Raw genomic sequence first — 10,361 nt, 5'->3', positions numbered from 1 at the left:
TCAGAAACTCTGTAAACTGTTAAATGGCCTTTGTACCGATGGTTGCTGTTGGGCATTTTTGCAAATTACAATGTCAACTGTTTTTCTTATCAAACTATAAATTGCCTATAACATGGATATATGACTTTAAGGCTAAGCAAAAAACTATACAGGATAGTGGGCAGCAGCACTGGTATGTATCACAAAATACGGCATAAATTCTTAAAAAACACATGGAAATACTTGTGAATATATCCATCATGTATTAATCAATAAAAAGCCATAATACAGTAAACTCTCAATTATCCGATGTTGCAATATGCAGCCCAAAGCAATATCCAGCGCTGCCTCAGCTCTATTAAAGCAATATCCAGCAAAAACTGTGTAACATCTGGCGTCGATAAGGGATGTAACCTGCAGTTCTATGCAATATCCGGTGTAGAGGTGTATCAACCGGCTAATAAGTGGTAACCAACTGGTACTGTATTACTGTACTGTATCACAATCTTATTATATTTTAAGCACAGTTTTCGTCTTTTAATCATGGGAAAGTTTTAAGGATAGAGGGCTGAAACACAGAGTTACACAATATCCAGCTTGACGCCGAATGTTGAGCCGATGGGGGGTACTATGCAATACCTGGCATTTCATGTTATTCGGTGTAAGGCTTGGCTGAATTATAATATATAACTGAGAGTTCACTGTATCTTTTATTGTAATTTTTGTGTTTATTTCAGCAATTTGCACTGAGCAACCCCTTACACATCAGTTCTTAAGTACAGTATCACCATCATCTGAAAGTGTGGACGGCCTGGAATACTTGCAAACATGTGGGGCAAAAACATGGGTTAAAGCAATGGTTCATAACCATTAGTGATATGAAACGTGAACGATGTGGATACAACACCATCAGTTGATTCCCATACAATTCTATAAAATTTTAGTGGCTTTTTATTACTGCTAAAAGAATTCTAATTGATTTATTTCTGGGAGGTGGTGGCAACCACCTTCCACTCACAATGTAGTGTTGGCTACTTCTTCCTTCACCTTTATCATTCTTTTTCTGCCAGAAAACATGCCAGGTCACCTATAGTGTGACCAAAAAATATATACTGCAGTCACAAACAGACACTGCAGCGAGTTGTTGGGCGTCAGAGCTCAGATGGCCTGCCGACAGGCAAATGTCACATGAGGTGGTATCAGGCACGCGGTGCACTGTGATCGGTCGCATGACGTTACATCCACCGGTATGTACCCCTATTGACTGCTGGGGGCATCCTCCATTGTTTTTTGGTGGTCTCCCGCTTCGTGCCTGCGTCTGAGGTAGCTACTCCCGTGGTACAGAGCATTATTACAGCACTGTACCTCTGTCAGACCCAGTCAGTTTAGTGACCTAACATTTTTTTATTTATGTCAAGGAACCTTTCTTATGTATATTTAATAACTTCCTGTGTATGAGTACCTGAGTGAATGTCAGCAGGGTGTTTTTAGGAAGGTTTGGGATGGGACTTGGGGTGAAAAGGGCAACTTTGGAAAATGTCCAGTCTAGGTTAACCCTTTATAATGGAAACATGTGGAACATACAACGCAGAAAAGTATATACAGTACCGTGACGGCATGCTGTCAGTCTATAAGGGCTGTGTTACAGGCGGACAACTGTACCTGATAACTAGATAACTAATACACACATGGAACCAAAGTGTGGTATCGACTAATATAACAAGGTCTCTACAGAAGGTAACGGTTGATATACCACAACCTTGCAGGCGACAGTCTCTTAACGTACCAATGTTTTCTCAGGCTACAGACCCACACTGGAAGCCTAACACTGCATACTTGTCCTTATCTAAGTCAAGACCCCATGAATTAGCCACTGTGCAGAAACCATCAATATCTCTCTGACAGGAAGAAACATCCTGGGCCACAAAAAGAGGAGACTGACACCTAATTTCCTGATAAATCTTAAGGTTGTCTGTGAAAGCCTTACAGTTATTAGAGACTGAAAACCCCCCTGGGGGTAGGGTTTTTTTTCAAGAATACTCCCCCAGTATCCCTGCTTGTCGTAAAAGGCGACTAAAAGGGTTGGCGGAGGGTTAGTGCCCCTCCCCGGAAAACAACTAACTAAAAAAACAAACAAGAAGCCTCGGACAAGGACTGACCAAACGTTGACGACCAAGGACCGGACAAAGGACATTGCAATTGGAACTTGGAATGTAAGGGGAGCAAATGATGAGGTGAAAGAGAGAGAGATTGTCCAGGTGCTTGGGGGTGCGAAAGTGGATATATGTGGAATAACTGAAACAAAATGGAGAGGAGAAAGTGTGAGAGAATGGGAGTATGGATGGGGTATATGTGCAGGAGTAGGTGTGAGAGGGCAAAGGAAGGAGTATGTATAGTTGTGAGTAAAAGATGGAAGAGGAGCATAAGACAGTATGGATCAGTTGGATCAAGGACTGTGTGGGTAAAGTTGAAAGTTGGAATACAAATGTGGGCGATTGTGTGTGTGTATGCGCCAATGCAAGATCGTGCTAGAAGAGTGAGAGAAGAGTTCTGGACAAATGTGGAAGTGTGCATGGAAAAGTTTGGAAGGAATGAGAGAGTATTTTTGATTGGTGATATGAATGGTAAAGTTGGGAATGTGAAGGTGGATGGAATAGTTGGTGAGTGGGGTGTGCCTGCTGAGGTAGATGAGAATGGGAGTGCGTTAGTGGACATTTGTGCTGGGAGGGGGTTGGTGATAGCCAATACCCTCTTCAGGCATAAAATGATCCACAGGTATACATGGCGAGTGATGAGAAGGGTGGGTGGTGAACTGAGTGAAAGGAAGGCAATGATTGATTATGTGTGTGTGGATGAAAGGATGCGAAGATGTATATTGGATGCAAGAGTTTATAGAGGTTGGGGGAGTGGACTTTCTGACCACTACTTGGTGGTGGCCAGAATTAAAGTTCAAGTAAGATGGAGGAATAAAAGAAGGGAAAGACGAGAGGAAGGAGTAGTTTCAAGGAGAGTGGAAAGGTTACAAGAGGATGAGAAAAAGGCAGAGTATAAGAGAGAAGTGGAGGAACGATTGGGCAAATATGAATTGGAGCAGATGGGGGACGTGGAAGGTGTGTGTAGAATATTTACAGAAGAAATATGTGCAGCATGTGATGTGGTGTGTGGAAGGAAGAGAAGACGGAGGGGGGTGCAAGGAACAGCGTGGTGGACTGAAGAGGTGAAACGGGCTGTGGCACAAAAGAAGAAACCATACAATGAATGGATGAGAAATAGGGGCGTGGAAGAAGTTGAGAGGCAGAAGAGAGAGGTGTATGTAGAAAGAAAGAGAGAGGTGAAAAGATTAGTAAGAGAGAGTAAGAAGAGAGTGGATGAGGAATTTGGAAGGAATTTGAGTGTAAAGTGGAGGGACTGTAAGAAAATGTTCTGGAAAGAGGTAAAAAGAGTAAGACAGGGTGGAAGTGAAGTTAGTAGGGGAGTGAAAGATAAAAATCGTAGATTACTAGTGGAGAAGGGAGAAAAAGTGAGCAGATGGAGAGAACACTTTAAGGAATTGTTGAACGTGGAGGATGGAAGTAATGCGAGTATAAGTGGCTGGGGAATGGTTGGGAGAAGGAGGGAGGTGAGAAGACAGGAAGAAATCAGTAGGATAGAAGTTGTGGAAGCAATGAAGAAAGTTAAATCAGGGAAAGCCCCAGGAATTGATGGAGTGTGTGGTGAAATGCTGAAGCATGGGGGAGAGATAGTAGTAGAATGAATGTGGAAGATGTGCAGATTGGCCTGGGAGGAAGGTAAAGTCCCGGAGGATTGGAAGTCAGGTATAATTATTCCCTTGTACAAAGGAAAAGGGGAAAAAGAAGTGTGTGGTAATCATAGGGGCATTTGTCTTCTTAGTATAATAGGAAAAGTGTATGGTAGGATACTTATTGACAGAGTAAGAGAAAGAACAGAGAAATTAGTTGGAGAAGAACAGGGAGGCTTTAGGAAGGGAAGAGGTTGTGTAGATCAGATATTCATTCTCAGATCTTTAGTGGAAAAGTTTCTAGAGAAGGGAAAGAAGTTGTATGCGGCTTTCATGGATTTGGAGAAAGCATATGACAGGGTGGATAGACTAGGATTGTGGAAAGTGTTAAGAATATATGGAGTAGATGGGAAGTTGTTGAATGCTGTGAAGAGTATGTACGATGGTGCGAAGGCTGTAGTGCGTGTGGATGGTGAACTAAGTGAATTTTTCTCTTTGAAAGTTGGGTTGAAACAGGGATGTGTCATGTCTCCATGGTTGTTCAATCTGTACATGGATGGGGTAATAAAAGGTACAAGGTAGGGTAGTGGATGTTGGAGTGGCCCTGGTGAGAGAGGATAGTTTTTGGAAACTCCCTGTACTGTTATTTGGAGATGATACTGTGTTGTTGAGTGAAGACGAAGGGGGAGCTGCAAGGCTTGGTGGATGAGTTTGAGAGAGTGTGTAAGAAACGGAATCTAAAGGTGAATGTAGGGAAGAGTAAAGTGATGGTCTTTGAGAGAGGTGAAGTCAGTGAATGTACAGCGAGGTTGGATGGTGAGGAATTGGAAAATGTGAGTACGTTTTAAGTACTTGGGTAGTGTGATGAGTAAGGATGGAGGTTTGGAGGGTGAAGTGCTTGAAAGGGTACAGCAGGGAAGAAAGGTTGCTGGTTCTTTGAAAGCAGTGATAAGAAACAGGGAAGTGAGCATGGAAGTGAAAAAGTTACTACATGACAGTATTGTGATACCAACTCTAACGTACGGAAGTGAAGCTTGGACGTTGTTGGAAGGACACAAGTCAAGAGTGAGAACAGTGGAAATGAGTTATTTAAGAGGAGCCTGTGGAGTCACATGGAGAGACAGGCTGACGAATGAGGATATAAAGGAGCGTTGTGGTGTTGATGTGGATGTGATAGGAAGCGTTATGAGGAACACACTGAGGTGGTTTGGCCATGTGGAGAGGATGGAGGGTGAAAGACTGACAAAGAGAGTGTATGTGAGTGAGGTGGAGGGGGAAAGAGGGAGGGGGAGGCCGAGGATGAGATGGAGAGATGGGGTGGAGAGGTATATGAGAGAGGGGGGTATGAGTTGGGAGCAGGGGAGTGAAATGGCGGGGGACAGGGCGACTTGGAGGCGATTTGTTTGTGGCCACCCCAAACGGGATTGAGGCGTCTGGCAATAGATAGATAGATAGAAAAACAGTAGCGAAGTTAAGCAACGTTGGGTATGGTTAGTACTTGGATGGGTGACCGCCTGGGAACACCAGATGCTGTTGGCATAACGTTCTCCCTACGTGTCAAGTGGGGTTGGTGAAGGATTAGTGCCCCTCCCTGTAAAACAATTAACTCTAAGCCATTGTCCACCCCGTTTGGGATACATGGCGTCTGGCAATGAATGAATGAAAAAAACAGTGATGGTCCCAGGACTGAGCCCTGAGGTATACCACTATTACCTCGTCTGAAGGTACTGTCGACTCTGGACACCGAGACATACCCGGTACATTTTTTCCTGCTCTTTAAAAAGGAACCCACCCAACCTAGGAAAGCACCAGAGATCCCAAGATACCTCATGTTTTGGAGGGCATTGTAACACATCGACTGCCTTAGAAAATGCAAACAAAACCATGTCCACCACACAACCAGTGTCGAGCCATGTAGATACTGAGTTATAAGTTAACTGCAACTGATTATCAACCGTCTTCCCTTGTCTAAAACCAAACTGATCAGCTGACAGGATACTGTTAGACTCAAGGTACCGGTAGTCATACTGTACATTTGTTCCACCAGTACCGGTATTTGTTTCAGTGTCTTAGAGCAAACAGAGGTCAGGCTCACTAGTCTATAATTTAGTGGAGTAAGCAACGTTGGGTCTGGTTAGTACTTGGATGGGTGACCGCCTGGGAACACCAGATGCTGCTGGCATCCCTACGTGTCAAGTGGGGTTGGTGGAGGATTAGTGCCCCTCCCTGTAAAACAATTAACTCTAAGCCCTTGGCCACCCCGGTTGGGATACATGGCGTCTGGCAATGAATGAATGAATGAAGACGTGTGTGCCTTTTTTAAAGATAGGCACAATTTCAATCAGTTTCCATTTAGCTGGGAGAACACCAGTACTAATGCTTTTCCTAAAAATCTTCAACAGGGGCAGTCCCAGAGCTGAACAAGACTTTGAGAGTTTGGGATGTAGATTTTTGGAGAAACCAGACAAAGTTATTGTGACAGAGTTCAGAGCTCCATCAAAGGACTGATGGGCTGAAGGATTAAGTGCTCTCACAGTGTATACAGAAACAAAACTGACAGCAAAATTTTCACTCACAGTGCTACAATCTTCAACAAGAGAACCATCTGATCAATATTTCTAAGAAGACCTACAGAAGGAGCACATACCGTACTTTTTTTGCTTTTTATGTACAGGTGAAAAGATTTAGGATTATCTTTAAGTTTAACCACTGTCTGATCATGTACCGTATCTTCTGGGAATGAATAAAAAAAGTTTTTGTACCTATTGTTAAAATCACTGTTATTGGCCAGGGCCAGGGTTGGGGATTTTTTTTTATTTAAAAAAAAAAATAAATAAAAAATAAAAAATTCAATGATTTAATTGATTTTGTTGATGTTTTTTATTTTTTCATCATACAGTATATGGTAGGAAACATTTCAAAAGCAGTATTCTGAATACTGTTAACATCATGTCATGTCTATCCACTGATTGTTCAGGCTGAAAACCACTTGCAAATATTATCAATCCTTAGTCCCACAAATTTAAAATTATTTTATGTGTCATACAATGTAACAGTTTCAAATGGCACCATTCCTTAAAAATCTCCTTACTTAATGCCTAAGTATAAAATCAGAATAAATGAATGCAAAGTTATAAACAACTTTTATAAACCCTCAGATTCAATTTATTAATCTTTAGGTGAAAAAATAATAATAATAAAAAAAAAAAAAAATCATGATTTTTTTTTTTTAGTAAAAAAAATCACTGATTTAATCACATGATTAAATCAGTTTGATTTAATCAATGCCAACCCTGGCCAGGGCCTGCACAGATTCAGGAGATTGGCAACCATGCTGAGATTTAATATCTCTGAAATGTTGCCAGGCTCTACTACATTCCTTTTTGAGACAATGGAGGGCTATATATGGTAGGAATGGGGGTTGAGTTGTACAGAGGGACAGGAGTTTCTATGAGAGGGTGTAATATTTCCAACAATCTATCTAGCATTGCATCTATGGTACTGTAAGAGGTGAAACTCATAATCCCATTTAGACAACTGTTTGTTCATCACACCATATTTACCCCTGAACCACGATCTTTTACTATCATGCCTGTTAATACCAGGGTCAGTTGCACTTGCCTCAGAATCAACCATAAAGTTGTAATCAAATAAAATGGGTAGGCCTATGTGACCACAACCAGGAAGGGGACATTAAGACTCAAATTACCAACACAATCTTCCTCAGTTGTTAAAACTAAATTTCAAATATTAGTCTCTCTATCTATCTTTCTATTACCAGATGCCTCAATCCTGTTCCGGGTGGCCACAAACAAATCACCTCCACGTCACCCTGTCCCCCGCCATTTCACTGCCCTGCTCCCAACTCACACACCCCTCTCTCATATACCTCTCCACCCCATCCCTCCATCTCATCCTTGGCCTCCCCCTCCCTCTCCCCCCCTCCACCTCACTCACATACACTCTCTTCGTCAGTCAAGTATTAGTACCAAAGAGTACATTTGTGGCAAAGATACCCACTGAGACAAACCAATGGAGCTAAAACAGTAAAAGCTTGAGTGTGTGGCCTGCAGTCCGCAAGCATGGCATCTGCATTAGACCAATAAACAGAGGGTAGAACAAGTCACTCAGAATTAGGACTTCCTAATTAGCACAAAAGTTTATTAGGAAATTTATTAAGATATCTGGAGAGAATGGAGAAAGAAAGACTGACTAAGAGGGTGTATGTAGGTGAAGTAGTAGGAGGGTGAGGGAGGGGGAGACTGAGGATGAGGTGGAGGGATAGAGTTGAGAGGTATATGAGGGAGGGGGGAGTGAACTGGGGGGAGAGCAGTCATATGGTGGGTGACAGAGCGACTTGGAGGCATTTTGTCTGTGGCCACCCTTTGCGGGATTAGGGTGTTGGGCTATAGATAGATAGATGAAGATATGATCATCTCCACGAGCATTAGAGGGTGGGCAGTACACAAGTCTATCTATCTATCCATCTATCTATAGCCAGATGCCATTTTCCAGTAAAGGGTGGCTGTTTGTCTTTAAGTTAGTTGTTTTATGGGGAGGGGCACTAACCCTCTGCGAACCCACTTGCTGACTAGCGTGAGTTGCTTAGCCGTATGATTACCACCTAGTGCAGTAAATGGTTTTCTGGCTTACAGGAAACCATTAGTCTTGTCACTCAATGTAAAGTCACCTGAAATGGAAAGAAGAGTAATAAAATGTGACAGGAAAGATGGAAGAAATAGGAAGAGAGGAGGCAGACACTGATAATGAATGATACTGGTAAAGGAAGGAATATGCAGCACTACATCAAGTGAGTGGATGTACTGGTATGTGAGAAATAGAGTGGAGGACTGACACAGGAAAAAAATGATAATGGTGAAGGAAGAAGCTAGACAGGTACTACATAAATATTAAAAGTAGCTAAGTGAATTGCATGAACATTTGGGCTGTTGTCAGGGATAAATTCTTACTGAAATACAGACTCCACGCTTTTGGACATTTCCAACCACATCAGTGCAAGGAATATTGCATCCTTGTCTTGATAAAAAAGGAATCTGGAATACCTGGCAGTAGTCATGATCCTGTAATACCAAAACATCAATAGCAGGATCAGAAAGCAAGGATGAAACTAGGTTGATTTTGTTGAGAAGACTATTGAGGTTACAGAGGCAAAACCTAACTCAAATACTTATTGCGGACAACACTGTGGCCGCCTAAATAATTTCCAAGTTTAAAGAAGCAACAGGGAGAGGAGCACTGTTGGATCCTGACTGGTCTGCCTGTGCCTGTAGATGACCACCCCTTGCAGGATTATGACGTCTGGCTAAAGATAGTTTGATTCTTACACTCGCGTTCTTAATTAAGGAAAGTAACCAGCACAATAAGCAACAGAGATACCGGTAACATATATAGAACACGTTTTACATATTTAAGGAAGCTGCCTGGACACCAACTACGACTGCCACTACATCTGCAATGAAAGCCCCCAATTCCAATCAGGCCAAACTTCTACCCTTACCTATCCTAATCAGCCTGTGAAAAACCCATTTAAATAGAAAATCTGTTAGCCCTGCGATCGTGTGGTGAAGTATCCTGCAGGACGCCAAGCCACTTGCAGCCAGCCTCGGTAAAGCCATACACAGCAACCCTGCATTATCAGATACGTGTTCCAAGATTCCTTCTCACACAGTAAAACTACAAAGCGTTCTGGTTAGCTCAGGTGAAGGACTCATGTTAAAAATAATCCAGGATACCATCACGACGGAGGGACCTTGAAAACGTTTTGCAGATCCATGACTCCCAAAGTTGCAACTAACGCTCGAAATATAACTAGTGCCTATCCATGATCTACATCCTTTTCAAGATCATAATGTAACAGAACAAAATGACGTCAATTCTCATAACACTTACCCAAAGGAGACAGAAAAACAGCAAATTTGAGCAGCGTCCCTCTCACCACCACTAGACACCTGACATTACAGAGAGTATTGGTATAACCAGTAGCACATGCCGTTGTTTAATATTTCATTATAGAAGTTTTGTTTGATCAGCTAATAAATAAGGTTACTGTTGAGTGTACTTTTTTGTAATTTATTGGCGTAATGATAAATATTAATGCTGCCGCACCTGTTGATCGGGGGTTTTCCCTAAAATCCCAGTAAAGCGATAATTTCCTATAGGAGGGAAGGAAGCTGTGACAGGCCAGCCAATATTCTAAAGCATACATCAAAAATACACCTGGACTTTCATATCATTCTGAACCATCTGTTTTTGGTGGTGTAAATCAAGCAACGGGGTGAGGGGAGGTTGGTGACAGTAGACAGGTGAGTTTATACCCAGTATTTTGTGTTAAGAGCATTTATATTAACATTCTGAATTCAGGTTACCAAAGCAAAAATCCTTGTTGGTATAAGTAATAATAAGATAATACGCCATGCATATAAATGTAAACTTGTAGTGAATAAGGAAAGTTGATTTTGTAGAGGTAGATTGTGAAGCACTTTATCTTGCTGTCACCCTTCCATTTAGCTCGGTACACAGGTCATTGTTCATTGCATTCACACTCTTTTCCCCTTCCTTGAGACCAGTGAAATCTTGACTAGTATGCTACTGTTAAACATATCCAGATGTTGGACCAAAGTGT

The 10,361-nt window shown here is 42.1% G+C and overlaps 1 protein-coding gene across 1 annotated transcript in view; it reads right to left on the bottom strand.

Moving 5' to 3' along the window:
* LOC145406094 (cellular tumor antigen p53-like) overlaps positions 1 to 9,652 on the bottom strand; it is a 95,181-nt gene extending 85,529 nt beyond the window's left edge. Inside the window, exon 1 of the mRNA XM_080277289.1 lies at positions 9,629 to 9,652. The gene's annotated coding sequence lies outside the window, so the exon portion shown is untranslated. The remainder of the gene's footprint in view (positions 1 to 9,628) is intronic.
* Between the last annotated feature and the right edge of the window lie 709 nt (positions 9,653 to 10,361).

This window comes from Coenobita brevimanus, chromosome 69 (genome assembly GCF_032717465.1).
Source record: "Coenobita brevimanus isolate Jiangsu-jjx chromosome 69, ASM3271746v2, whole genome shotgun sequence".
Taxonomy (NCBI): domain Eukaryota; kingdom Metazoa; phylum Arthropoda; class Malacostraca; order Decapoda; family Coenobitidae; genus Coenobita; species Coenobita brevimanus.
This window is presented reverse-complemented; position numbering and strand designations above follow the sequence as displayed.